Raw genomic sequence first — 9217 nt, 5'->3', positions numbered from 1 at the left:
CAATGGAATCTCTTATATGGGCTAACACAACTGCTGCACAGATCAAAAACTAGTGGATATATGGGGGAACTTGCAAGCATTTGCCACGCATGCCTTCACAACGCAGTCTCTATCCTGACTGCGACGCTACCGCGTGTTACTTTACCACGCAAGTCATTACAACGACTTACATTAGGGGGCGCTGGACACTGGTATAGTATAACTTACTATTCCAACTCCAGTTTATGCAACAGTAGGTAAGATTTGGACTTAAAATCCAACACCAGTCCAACAATACACCCCCTAAAGCAAGTCACTGTAACAACTTGTGTGGTAAAGGAACGCATGGTTACGTCACAGTCGGGGTAGTGACTGCATTGTAAAGGCAGATCATGGTAATGACTACGTGATAAAGGGTGTTTACCAAAACGAGCACAGAAAATCAAGAAATGTTATGATTACACAAGCAATGTCAAGGCAAGGGCACTGGATCAGGTTGCTATGCGAACACTGTTAGCCCTTATATTCCTAAGGCGACACTTAATGCAGCAGCTAGGAACATCACAGGATCTAAAAAAGTTATCACATCACTCCTGACCTTCGAGCTCTGAATTGGCTACCATTCAAGGCCAGGATGCACTTCAAAATTGCTTGCATGACTCATAAAGCACTTCAACATAACACCCCTTCCTACCTATCCCAGAAACTGACTCTTTCGGGTGGAAACAGACCCTCCAGAAGTGCAAGCTCCTAACTTCTCAAGCCACATTGTAAGGGGCGCTGATACCTTTGGGTCATGTTCACGCTATACAAAACTCTAAAATACATCAATAAATGTGCACAGTACTGGTTATCAACACTGAATTACCTGTACTACAGGACAATACAGCTTTATTGCAACTAAATACTTAAAATTCTTTCCCACATTTGATGAAGATGGGTCCAAAAACAATAAATAACTTGCTGAATAGCAGGAAGGCTAACAGTATTATATTGTACAGGTGAGCTCCTTATCCAGCATTGCTCTAGCTGTATGCAAGTCCTTATGCAATGACAAAACATGAGTTAAAAAGCAGCAAACAAAGAGGAGCTATGGCAAAGCCCCTTGATTGATCTTCTCTAGAGTATTTAACTGGACAACACTTGTGTTAAGGGGCCTATGGTGGCCCTAACTAACCTAATTGTGGCCTAAAATAAAATATCTCTTAGTTTCTATATCAGACATGATGACCCTGGGAGCTACATTACATTAACAGCAAACCATGGAAGTTCAAATGGATGCTGTCTTTAAAAGCATCTTCCTCCACCCATTGCGTTGAAGGAAAGTCATTCCAGCCCCATATAAATCCTTGTGTTGTGGGTACGCCAAAATGTTTCAAGTTGGACTATGTGAATGTGCTACAGGAACTTGATCAATAAGCTCCAGCTCACTAAGAATGCTGAGGTTCAGATGGTGACTGGTCCTGGGAAATGAGACCAGACATCTAAGGTTGAAAGTGGAGAGCAGGATTGGGTTCAAAATCAGTTCCCTGGTATATAGGCATGTTTACAAATGAGCCCATGCGGGCCATCCCGTTTAAGATATTAGATGCAACGATTGCCGAAGAAAAGGTTTCAATCATGGGAGCCCCTTACTGATCTTCAAACGCCATGTTTGTTCTGAGAATTTTATGTTAGATGGTCTCACAAATCAGGAGCTCCACAACAAAGACAGTGGCCTCTGTTTTTTTTTTCTTTCGAGTTTTATACAGCGCGAACTCCACCCGAAGATATCAGGTATCAGAGCGCTTTACATGAGCACCAGTTTCGTTAGAGATGGACACATTCATTTTTGTTGGGCATGGGGGAGATTAAGTGAATTGCCAAGAATCACAGGGTGTTGAGCGACCCTGTTGAGTCTCGAACCTAGTTCCCCAGCTTTGAGGTGGACCTCTCTAGCCCTAAAGCTACATTCTCACCCCTAAAGGTGGGGGTAAGTGGTCAGTGTCTGGGGGCATGTCAGGAGATATAGCTAATTGCTTAGGACTCATCAGGCACGGAGGAGGGAGACGCCAAACTCACTCACACTGAGGGAAGCAAAAGTTAGGGGTCTTGCAGAGTGTTGGTGCTGTCTGGTTCAATGCTTTACTGGTGTAGAGAACACACTACATTACGATGATCCGGCGATTAACAGCATTTCCCAGCATAAAATCAACTCTCAGTTAGAGCCTAATTTAGATCTTGGTGGATAGGCTAATCCGCCAAAAAAGTGACGATATTACATCCACCATATTACAAATGCATTATATCCTATGGCACTTGTAATACAGCGACGGGACATCCGCCACGTTTGTGACAGAGTATCCTCTACGCCAAGATTTAAATCAGGTCCTTCGTTTGGAGATGGGGTGCAAGATCTGGAACATGTTCTCTTTGCCTGTCCAAATCCGATTATTGTGGCTGCCAGGAACAGATACATAACACCGATCAAAATCAAATGTAATATAAATTCTGTTGAGAATTTGATTATCCTCTGCAATGCTCCACCCAATGAATTTGTGTGTATCAAAGTGTATAACTTTTTTAAATCATTTTTAAAATTGTATTAGATAGATAATTTTAAAACTAAAATTGTCATTTTATTGCTAAAAATGTGTTGTTCTCGCAAGAGAACTGAATCAAATAAACTAAAACTTGAAATCAGGTCCTTCGTTTGGAGATGTTGCAGCAATCTTAGATATCTGAATTTAAATTTCCCTATGGTTTGTGACATAGTTGCTAGGCAATTGTGATACAATGTTGCTCCTCTATTGTGCAGCCAGGGCGTTGCCCCCCCTGTATTTGTGGCCTCTGTATTGAATGTTTTAAAAATTATAAATTTTTCTGGCCATGCAGCAGCTGTTATTTCAGTCAGTGCTCTCTCTTGTGCAAGTAGTGGGCGGGGGCGGAGCTGGGGCTTGTCAGCAGGCTGACTTAGGCTCACCCAGGTCACTCACTCTTAAAGTGAGATGCGCATGTCGAGTTGGCCGAGTGCCTTTCTCTGACCAGCCTGACATGCGCACTTGAGGTCTCTCCCTACTTGACCAATTAGTGAGCCCGGGGAGCTACTTCCCACTGGTCTCCTATAGAGCGCTGTGTTTGCCTGCCAGAGCCAATCCTAGTGCTTCTCTCATGCTGGTTTCTGACTAAAGGTAGGAGAATCTGGATGGGTTCACGAGACGTGGGTGGGCCTCTACTATTCACACCTCCTGGCCTTGCACACATTTCTCCTGCAGTGGATATTATCTGGCTGTCCCGAAAGCACTCTTGGAGTTGTGGAAAATAATAAGCAGAAATCATGGCCTCCGGCTGCTCAGGGGAAAACAGATTCCATAAAAAAAAAATGTTCCTTAGAAAAACTTTCTGGATGTTGATTATCTCTTGATTCTAGATGTTGTCTCAATTGTTTTTATTTTTTTTTTATTTCAAAAGTTTTTTATTTAGAAGATTTTCCAATACAGTAATGTTGCAAGCTCCTACACGCTGTGCCTGATTTAATCTGTCCATGTGTATCTGTCTATTATGCTTGCCTGCTCTGCATACGTTTGCATGCTGTGTATTTTATGGGGGTGTTAGTGTGGTGTTAGTATGGCGTGTATCTTATTGCACGATACCTGACATTTTCTGAATGCATATTTACATGTGACATTTTGTATCTTTGCGCTTTGTATGTGTGATTTAACTGATTTTATATGTGGCGTGTATGTTATTGCACGATACCTGCATTTGTGCCTGACGGTTTACCATTTTCTGAATGTATAGTTGCATGTGGTATCTTTGCCCTTTGTATGTGTATTTAACTGATTTCATACTTGTGGCTCCACGGACCCAGGAGGCCTATCACTCGAGTGAATGCAACAGCCAGTTAGCTGCATGGTGCCTACAAACGCCAACAAGACATAATAACTCCACTAGAAGTCTCCCCACTTCCCACACATTGGACAAGCTGTACTCACCAATGCCTGGCAAGTACCACCCGGGGAAGAGACCCAATGGGGATCCATGGTGCAAAACTGAAGGGCCATTATTCATCCAACCTGCACTAATGAAGCAGTTGACATGGTGCCAAATGGTGTGAGAGAGAGAGAGCGTCAACAACAACAACAACAGATTTTAAATGCTTGGAGTGTTAACATGCCTGATTTGAAGAATTGAAAAGACATATACAGGGTGTGGGTGTTTAGAAGGAGGCCACAGTTACTGCGCTTCCTATGATTTATGTTAGTCAAACGAAAGAAAATTCACGATTTCAAAATGTTACCAACATTTCCCCTCAGTTGTAAAAATAAACATATTCACATGTGGTAACTGATAAGCAGCCATTGAGCCTGGGTCATGTATGTGAGGGAGAGTCCTTTTAATTCATTTTAGTATGTAGTTTTCTAAGACCTTCCAAAATGTGTAGATAAGGGCTGGTGGTGCAAGAAGAAAGGGCATCCTACATGGCCCCTATGGCCCCCTCCCCCATGGGATACATTCAGGGGGGGCACAACATGCGCCCCCCAGTCTCTATCCCAACAGATTTCCAGCATGACATGGACATCCATGTTATACTGGAACTCTTTTGCTGTTCCCATTGCGGTGCCTGTTTTCCAGGCACTGCAATGGGAATTGCAAAGAAATGCTGACCGTATTACGAGTTGTGCATTTCCAACTCGTAATACGGTTGGCGGTCCTTGGGCGGTCTTGCACGGGTTTGGCGCCGCTGCGCCAAATCAGTATCAGGCCCTAAGTTACAAAAGAATTGTTAATGGGAGTGGATTCCACTGTTGAATAGTGGAGTTTTCATCACATTTGCAGAAACCTCTGGTCTCTTGGAATCCTCCAGTAATCAGGGGCGGCTCTAGGCTCATGGCGGCCCTGGGCAGGGAGCGTAGGTAGGGGGCCCCGTAAGAGGGGGTCCAGGCGGGGCAGAGCGCGGAGGCCAGTGAAGAGGGGGGGTCAGGATGTTTGGAAGTGGAACAGAGCCGGAGGCCGCCAAATCCCTGCCAGGGCTCGCCACGCAAATATGTATCCATCCTCAGAGGATTATTATATTAAGGATATATATTGGCGTGGTGGACCCTGGGGTTTGGTGGCCCTGTGCAGGTGCACAGCTTGCACATGCCTAAGGCCGCCCCTGCAGTAATTCCTGGCTTTTAAGTCAGTGGCACTTTTCATCCTCAGAAGTTCGAGTCAATGTTTTCACAGTAAAAACCAGTGTAAAAGTTCAAGAGGCAACGTGCTGCTGGCGCTGAAGGTGTCACACCTGACACCGGGCCACTTTGCACTTGTGCATGATGAGCTCACACAGTGACACCAGTAACTGGATCACTGTGGCTTGCATTTTGTCATGTGGTGGTGGGAAGAATTATTGGAACTTGTGTGCTAATACTAATTACTGTAATAATTCATCTTGGGGAAATAGACCCCTGCCTTCAATCAATCAATCAATCAATGACATTTATAGAGCGCACTACATACCCGTGGGGTCTCAAGGCGCTGGGGGTGGGGGGGGGTGCCGCTACTGCTCGAACAGCCAGGTCTTCAGCTTCTTCCTGAAGGAGAGGTGGTCTTGGGTCAGGCGCAGGTCGGTCGGGAGGGAGTTCCAGGTCTTGGCGGCCAGGTAGGAGAAGGACCTTCCTCCTGTAGTCGCTCTTCGGATGCGGGGGACGGCGGCGAGGGCGTGGTTGGCTGATCGGAGGTGGCGTTTGGGAGCGTAGAAGTTGATTCGGCTGTTGAGGTAGCTCGGGCCTTGGTCGTGTAGGGCTTTGTGTGCGTGGGTGAGGAGGCGGAAGGTGATTCTTTTGTTGACGGGGAGCCAGTGAAGGTCTCTCAGATGTCCGGAGATGTGGCTGGTTCGTGGGATGTCGAGGATGAGTCTGGCTGAGGCGTTCTGGATCCGCTGGAGTCTCTTCTGGAGCTTGGCGGTGGTACCGGCGTAGAGGGCGTTGCCGTAGTCCAGTTGGCTAGTGACGAGGGCCTGGGTGACGGTCTTCCTGGTCTCGGTGGGGATCCACCAGAAGATCTTCCGTAGCATGCGTAGGATGTTGAAGCATGCCGAGGAGACGTTGTTGACTTGCCTGGTCATGGAGAGGGAGGAATCCAGGATGAAGCCCAGGTTGCGTGCATGGTCTGTTGGTTTGGGTGCGGTGCCCAGGGCGGGAGGCCACCAGGAGTCGTCCCAGGCGGAGGGTGAAGAGCCCTGGATGAGGACCTCCGTCTTGTCTGAGTTCAGTTTCAGGCGGCTGGTCGTCATCCACTCGGCTACCTCTTTCATCCCTTCGTGCAGGTTGGCTCTGGCGGCGGCGGGGTCGTTGGTCAGGGAGAGGATCAGCTGGGTGTCGTCGGCGTAGGAGATTATGCTGAGGTTGTGTTGGCGTGCGATGGCCGCGAGGGGGCTCATGTAGACGTTGAAGAGGGTGGGGCTCAGTGAGGATCCTTGAGGGACGCAGCAGATGACTTCGGTGGCCTCTGACTTGTACGGTGGTAGGCGGACTCTCTGTGTTCTTCCGTCGAGGAAGGAGATGATCCATTCCAGCGCCTTGTCCTGGATTCCGACGTTGCTGAGGCGCTGTACTAGGGTGCGGTGGCAGACAGTGTCGAATGCCGCGGAGAGGTCTAGGAGGATGAGGGCCGCTGTTTCTCCGTTGTCCATCAGGGCTCGGATGTCATCGGTGGCAGCGATGAGGGCGGTCTCGGTGCTGTGGTTGGCTCGGAAGCCAGACTGTGAGGGGTCGAGGGATCCATTCGTCTCGAGGAAGGCGGCCATCTGCTTGTTGACGGTCTTCTCGATGACTTTGGCTGGAAACGGGAGGAGCGAGATGGGGCGGTAATTCTTGAGTTCGGTGGGGTCCGCTGTGGGTTTCTTGAGTAGAGTGCTGAGTTCGGCGTGCTTCCAGCTCTCAGGGAAGGTGGCGGTGTCGAAGGATGTGTTGATGATGTCTCGCAGGTGGGGTGCGATGACAGCGTCGGCCTTGTTGAAGACGTAGTGAGGGCAGGGGTCGGTCGGTGATCCGGAGTGGATGGAGTTCATCATGCGGATGGTGTCTTCGGTGCTGATCGGGGTCCAGGCGTGGAGGGTGGTGGAGGGGGGTGGTTGTTCGGTCTTGGTGTGCGTTGGTTGGTTGTTGAAGCTGTTGTGTATGTCCGCGATCTTGTTGTGGAAGTATGAGGCGAGGGAGTTGCAGAGGTCTTGCGATGGGGTGATGTCGTTGTTTCCTGCGCTGGGGTTGGATAGCTCTTTCACGATGTTGAAGAGTTCCTTGCAGTTGTGTGCGTTGTTGTCCAGCCGGTCCTTGAATGCAGTTTTCTTGGCGGCGCGGATCAGCTGGTGGTGCTTCCGGGTGGCCAGCTTGAAGGTGGTCCTGTTGTCCGGTGTAGGTTCCCTTCTCCAGACTTTCTCGAGGGCTCGGCAGTTCTTCTTGGAGCTTTTGAGTTCGTCGGTGAACCACGGGGCTTTCTTGCTGCCGGGTCTGCTGGGCGGGGTCCTCAGCGGGGCGAGCTCGTCCGCGCAGTTGCTGATCCACTTCGTGAGGTTGTCGGCGGCCTGGCTGGGGTTCGCTGAGCTGGCAGGAGGGTGCTGGCTCAGGGAGGTGGCGAGCTGGTCTGCTGTGATCTTGTTCCAGCTTCTGCGGGCAGCCTGTTGCTGGTGGTGGTGGGTCGTCGTTCTCTTGAAGGTGAAGTGGACGCAGCTGTGGTCCGTCCATTGAAGCTCTGTGGCGTGGCTGAAGTCGATGTCTGTGCTGGAAGAGAAGACTGCGTCGAGTGTGTGTCCGGCGAGGTGGGTGGGGTGGACACCAGCTGCTTGAGTCCAAGGTTGGCGAGGTTGTCGAGCAGGGTGCTGGTGTTGCGGTCGTTGTTGTTCTTCAGGTGGAAGTTGAGGTCCCCCAGGAGGATGTAGTCAGCGGAGGGGAGGGCATGCGGGCTGACGAAGTCGGCGATGTCCTCGCTGAATTGTGTGCGTGGTCCCGGAGGTCGGTAGATCAGGGTGCCTCTGAGGGTGGTGTTTGGGTCGGTGTGGATCTGGAAATGCAGGTGTTCGGCGGTGGTCAGGGTGTTGTCGGTGCTGGTCGTGAGATGGATGGTGTTCCTGTGGATGATGGCGATGCCTCCTCCCATCTGGTTGGCGGTGCGGTCCCTCCGGACGATCTTGTAGCCCTCTGGGATGGCGATGGCGATGTCGGGAGCTGAAGAGGCGTTCATCCAGGTCTCTGTGAGGAAGGCAACGTCAGGGGCTGTGGCGTCTAGGAGGTTCCAGAGTTCGATGGCGTGTCTGTGGACGGAACGGGTGTTGAGCAGGATGCACTTGAGGTGGGTGCTGCTGGTGTTCGACTTGGCGGGTGCTGGTGCGAGGCAGGTCCGGATACAGGTGAACTTGCAGGCGTGGCAGCTGAAGGGTCCGTGGGTGCGTCGTGGTGTGGCTTGGTGGCATCCAGGGATTCGGCCGGTGTTGAGTGCGATGAGGGTGGCAGCGGAGTACGTCAGGCGGGTCGGTCGGGGTCTTCGTGGGCCAGGGGTCCTGGCACTGGGCACGGTCCAGGCGCGGATGGGCGTAGACGGGCTTACCTTTGGCGCGCCTTCGGCGCACAATCGGCGCACCCGCTGCGCGTGACCGCTGCACGTTCGCGCGGTCGCCATATATGGCCAAGTGCGCGGGTGGGCGGAGCAGCTGGGAGGCGGGAGCGGGGAGGGAACAGAAGGAAAAAAGGGGCGGGGTCAGCAGTGGTGGCGGGAAGCGGGGAGCGGGGAGGGACGACGGAGGGCGGCAATAGGCAGGAACGATACAGACAATACAGCGGGGGAGACAGCAAATCTAACAATAACAAATCTACTCAGCCTTGCCTTTGATGTGCACACTGCTCCTGTGACCACTGAAATAGCAGTTCTGCAGCTTCCATTCTGGGGTTGAGGGTGCTGCTGGAAACTGCAGCACTTACCACCAGCACTCTGGGGCCTGGAATGGAAGTGCATCAGGTCTATCCAGGGGCCTGGCTTTGCCCTTTAAAATTGGGGGATGGGGGTGAGCTTCATATTTGCAACAATCACGCTGGCATATCATGTTAAATGATATGAGATGCATGGCATGAGGGTGGCATGAGGGGCAGGGGAAAGGGAAATGAGTGGGGATTGTTAGGGGTACTTAAAACTTACTATTCTGTAAAATAACCATCATGTTTTAAGATCTGCAAAAATGAGACGAGAGAGTGTGTTCTTTTGTCTGTGTATGTAAAAATCCCAG

The sequence above is a fragment of the Lissotriton vulgaris genome, chromosome 11 (genome assembly GCF_964263255.1).
Source record: "Lissotriton vulgaris chromosome 11, aLisVul1.2, whole genome shotgun sequence".
Lineage (NCBI taxonomy): Eukaryota > Metazoa > Chordata > Amphibia > Caudata > Salamandridae > Lissotriton > Lissotriton vulgaris.
Note: the sequence above shows the minus strand (reverse complement) of the source record.